The sequence below is a fragment of the Jaculus jaculus genome, chromosome 8, assembly GCF_020740685.1.
Source record: "Jaculus jaculus isolate mJacJac1 chromosome 8, mJacJac1.mat.Y.cur, whole genome shotgun sequence".
In the NCBI taxonomy this organism is placed as follows: Eukaryota; Metazoa; Chordata; class Mammalia; order Rodentia; family Dipodidae; genus Jaculus; species Jaculus jaculus.
This window is the reverse complement of record NC_059109.1, coordinates 130830283-130835818: the sequence shown is the minus strand read 5'-3', so window position 1 is coordinate 130835818 and position 5536 is coordinate 130830283.

The following is a 5536-nucleotide window of genomic DNA, read 5'->3' as shown; positions in this document are numbered from 1 at the left end:
CAGGATGCTCCTTCCTGGGATTTGCTCCTCCCTCCCTTTCTCTCCCTCTCTGTTCTCTGACTCCAGTATCTACCTTCCCCCTTTAGCCTCCTCTGCCCGCAGCCTGCCTGCTGGGCTAGGCTCCTTCTCCCCACGTGGGTGCCCCTCTCCCTCCCTTTGTTACTGTCCCCAGACAAGAGCCAAGTCATTTGTTTACTTGAGTCTGAGGTGGGGGTGAGGGGGTTAAAATCTCTCCACACATCAAAACAAAGGAGAGGACATTTTATATTCCCTTTCATGGTTAGAGATGGTCCCCTCTTCCCAGGCACAAGGTCCACTTGGGTGTTTATGGACAAGTTATCTTAACAATGGCCTCCTCTGCTTTTCTCTGGGAACCAATTAACATTCTTAATTGCCTGACTCTAACCCTCTCACTTTTTGTGTGTTGGATAGAGCTCTCTGAAAAGTTTATTTTTGATTATAATTTACATTGTAAAGATAAATGGATACTTACGATAGTAAACTCTCAAGTATGCTGGGTGGCTGGGTTATTTCTTTATTTTGTCTCTTCAAGTTGTATTATCATAAAGAAAATGAGACAAATTCCCAGAAGTCTTCTCCATGGTATTTTTTTTAAGATAAAGTTTACAGTGTGTACTTTGTTGGGGTGTGGAGACAGCATTTGTACCTGGCTGATAATAAGTAATAAGTAAAAGAAAATTTTATGAAAGACTTTGGATGCCACTTCCAACAATATTGAAGAAAGACTCAGAACTTTTCCCAAAGGGAGTAAAATAGAAGCTGTCTTTTTAATCACAAAAATTGTTTGATAAAGCCAAGCGTGGTAGCGCACCCCTTTAATCCCAGCACTCAGGAGGCAGAGGTAGGAGGATCACTGTGAGTTCGAGGCCACCCTGAGAGTACATAGTTAATTCCAGGTCAGACTGGGCTAGAGCAAGACCCTACCTTGAAAAAAACAATTGTTCGATCAATCGAACCTTTGACTTGTTTTTGAAAATCTATATGTTTCTCTTGGCCAGTTACACAATCCTGATAAGCATGTGTTGGGGACAGTACCTGGTGCTGGAGTCTGCTCTTGCACAAGACTCCACAAAGGAAATAGGCAGTATTTGAGAATAGACTTTGCAAGGTGGCAAACTTGTGAAATACATTCATTTCAGAAAGACTCAAGCAATTACACTTAAGAAATGCAACATTGAAAAAAGAAAGAAAAAGCAAAGAGAAGAGAAATGTAATACTGAAACTGAGCTGTAGGATCCAAGATGTTCATTGACATCACGTCTACAATGAGCACAAGAAGCTCATGTCTTCAACAAAGACTGCTTCAGTAAACCACAGATTGACCCAGCCGGGCGTGGAGGCGCACGCCTTCAATCGCAACATTTAGGGGGCAGAGGTAGGAGGATCGCTGTGAGTTCAAGGCCACCCTGAGACTACATAGTGAATTCCAGGTCAGCCTGGGCTAGAGTGAAATCCTACCTTAAAAAAGAAAAAAAAAGTTCATCCAGATAGGAAAACAATTTGATTATGAAACACATTGCAAAGATTTGTTTAGAAACAAAACAGAAAAATAAAAGTCAGAGTTGGAGGGATGGAGAGATGGATAGCAGTTAAATGCTTGCCTGTGAAGCCTAAGGACCCTGGTTCAAGGCTTGATACCCCAGGACCCACGTTAGTCAGATGCACAAGGGGGCACGTCCATTCTCTCTCTCTCTCTCTCTCCATATAAATATATCTGCCCTCTTTCTCTCTGTCACTCTCAAATAAATAATTTTTTTTTAAAAAAATCAGAGTTGGAGATATGGCTTGTTAATGTGCTTGCCTACAAAGCCAAAGGACTCAGGTTTGATTCCCCAGTATACATAAGGCAGATGAACATTTTTTTTTTTTTTTTTTTTTTTTTGGCAGCAGTTAAAGGCCCTGGCATGCTCATTCTCTCTCAAATAAATAAAACAAATAAGGATATAAAGGGAATAGAAAGAGAGGGGGAGGGAGGTATTGTGTATATGTAAGTAGAAGAACAGATTACTGGGGGTTGAAAGGCCTAAGTGAGGTCAGGGGAATAAATTGAGTAAAGGAAAGGTGGAGGGAGGGATAATCAAAATCTAAGGGGATATAAATAAGTCATATGAAAACCTACTTTTTTGGACAATGGAACACACAGGAGCCATAGATTATAACTAGAAAATTTTCAGTGCCAGGGATGGGATACCTTCCAGTGAGTTGTTGGCCAGGGAGGTCCCTGATGTCCCCAGAACATTATAGGCCATCCCCAGGGCCCTTGGTTTTCCACCAGAAATACATGGTAAGACCTTATTGCTGAAGATTCCACATACTTGGGCTGCAAGGTCACTGAGAAATCTTGCTGGAACTGAGCTGATAACCTCCTCCATGTAGACCAGCTGACAGAAAGCTGGAAAAAGTCACACTGCACGCAGTTCAATGGGAGAGAGAGAAATCACCAGTGAAGATACTCCACAATGGACGCTGCAAGCCTTACATTTGGCCAGCCAGGCCAAATGAGCCAACAGGTGCAATAGTAGCATGTCTGTTCTAGGGGAAAACAACTCCTCTTAAATTGAACTAGAGGCCTGCTCCATTTGAGGGAATACCTCCCTGATACTGAAAACCTACGACAGGGGTAGTCATGAGCCCTCTGGGTGTAACGTCTGCTGATATCTGGCTAAATGTGGATACTATGCTCACCAAACTGCATAGTAAGCACTTTTCTCAATGTTCATACCCATATATTAATGCTACTCTCACTTTTGGTAGAGAACCTTCTCTTTTCAGGTGGCAGTGACCTTGAGATGACTCAGAAGGCACCATGGTGCTAAGAAGTGACAGAGGAGTACTCAGTACTGAAATATCTCTGTCACTTCTTCCATGGCTCAGGGTCCATTGTGCAAGAGGTGGCAGAAAGAATGTAAGAGCCAAAGGAAGGGTAGGACTCCTTACTACATGCTCCTCTAGACAGAAAATGGTATGGCTATCCGTGACCTCACAGTGCCTGACGCTACCTACATAAGACCTTCATAATAGGAGGAAAAGATGATGATATCCAAATAAAAGAGAGGGGCTAGAGAAATGGCTTAGAGGTTAAGTGCTTGCTTGTGAAGTCTAAGGACCCTGGTTTGAGGTTCAATTCCCTAGTACCCACGTAAGCCAGATGCACAGGGTGGTGCATGCATCTGGAATTCATTTTCAGTGGCTGAAGGCCCTGGTGTGCCCATTCTCTCTCTGTGTCTCTTTCTCTCTCTGTCACTCTAAAATAAATAAAAGTAAACAAATTAAAAAAAAATCTTTATAACAAAAAGAGAGAGAGACTGGTTGAGGGGGGGGATATGATGGAGAGTGGAGTTTCAAAAGGAAAAGTGGCAGAGAGGGGTTCAATTACCATGGGTTATTGTCTACAATTATGGAAGTTGTCAACAAAAAAATAAATAACTGGTGGAGGGGGTTGAGGTAGGGTCTCACTGTGGCCCAAGCTGACCAGGAATTCACTATGTAGTCTCAGGCTGGCCTTGAACTCACGGTGATCCTCCTACCTTTGCCTCTTAACAGTTGGGTTTAAAGGTGTGCGCCACCATGCCTGGTTTTAAAAAGTATTTTATTTATTTACTTTTTAGAGACAAAGGCAGATAGGAAAGGGAGAGAGAATGGGTACACCAAGGCCTTCAGCCTTTGCAAATGAACTTCAGACACAGGCATCACTATGTGCATCTGGCTTACATGGGTATTGAGGAATTGAACCTGTGTTGTTGAACTTCACAGGCAAGTGCCTTAACTGCTATTTTATCTCTCCAGCCCCCCAACTTTTGTTTTTTGTTGTTGTTTGGTTTTGATTTTGGTTTTTCAAAGTAGGGTTTTGCTCTAGCCTAGGCTGACCTAAAATTCACTATGTAGTATCATGTTGGCCTTGAACTCACAGTGATCCTCCTTCCTCTGACTCCTGAGTGTTGGGATTAAAAGGCATTCATCACTACATATGGTGGCAGCTCTACCACTTTTTTATTTTATATCTGTACTGGGGAATGGAAGCTGGGCCATCAGGCTTTGCAAGCAAGCCACCTTTAGCCACTGAGCCTTCTCTCCTGCCCCCACCCCAGGTATTTTTCCTGGATACTGGGGGTCTGACTTGAGGTCCTCACGCTCACTGAGCATGCTACTGATGGAGTCACGTCTGCAGCCCCTTAGGAACCTTCTTTTCCTCTCGGGGACCCTCTCTCCCTGCAGGCTGAGTGAAACTGCAGCTTCCCATCTCCCACAAGACTGCGCAGACTCTCTTCTCTCATGAGCGAGACGCTTTGGACAATGCACCCGTCCATGGAACCTGCACATTAGAAAGAGGTAACATTTTGGAATTTTTCTTATTCCTGTGTCCAGGATATAATCAGCTTTTCTCTTTGTATTAAATCAAATCTTTGGACACCTGGCATGGTGGCTCACACTTTTAATTCTGGCACTTGGGAAGCAGAGGTAGGAGGATCACTGTGAGATGTGCAAGAAGGCACATGCATCTGGAGTTCAATTGCAGAGGCAAGAGGCACTGGTATGCCCATTCTCTTGCCCTGCCCTGTTTATCATGTATCTATCCAAGTATCTTTTTTGATTTTTTTTTTTTTTAATTTTTGAGGTAGGGTGTCACTCTGGCTCAGGCTGACCTGGAATTCACTATATAGTCTCAGGGTGGCCTCGAACTCACAGTGATCCTCCTACCACTGCTGGGATGAAAGGCGTGCACCACCATGCCCAGCCAGCCATCTATCTATCTATCTAGCTAGCTAGCTAGCTAGCTAGCTAGCTATCTATCTCGCTATCTATCTATCTATCATCTATCTGTCACCTACCTATCTCTATCATCAATAAATAAATATTTAAAACTAAATTCCTGGTGTGGCAGGGCACTCCTGTAATGCCAGTGTTGGAAAGGCAAACATAAGAGGCTTCCTCCTGTTCACTGGCTGCTAGTCTCGCCAAATGGGTGCGCATTAGGTTCAGTGAGAGACCCTGTCTCAGAAATAAAGTGGAAAGGAAGACTCCTGACATCGACCTCCGGCCTCCACAGGCACTTGCACGCATGCTCATGCACACTCTCACATGCATACACACATACACACACGCGTGCAAAAAAGTTTCAGTTGCCTTTAACCCCAGCACTTGGGAAGCAAAGGTAGGAGGCTCTCCATGAGTTTGAGGCCACCCTGAGACTACATAGTGAATTCCAGGTCAGCCTGGGCTAGAGTAAGACCCTCCCTTGAAAATCCAAACAACAACAACAAAAATAAAAACGCACGGCCAGGCGTGTCCCAGCACCCGGGAGGCAGGGGTAGGAGGACCACCATGAGTTCGAGGCCACTCTGAAGCTACATAGTGAATTCCAGGCCAGTCTGGACTAGAATGAAAGTCTACCTCACAAAACGAAAATAAATCAATAAAAATAAAAATGCCATAATGAAAGCCAGTACTTTGTATGCTACCAAAAATAAATAAGAATTAAAGAAAAAGATAAGAAGACTTGGTTGTAATTTAATGC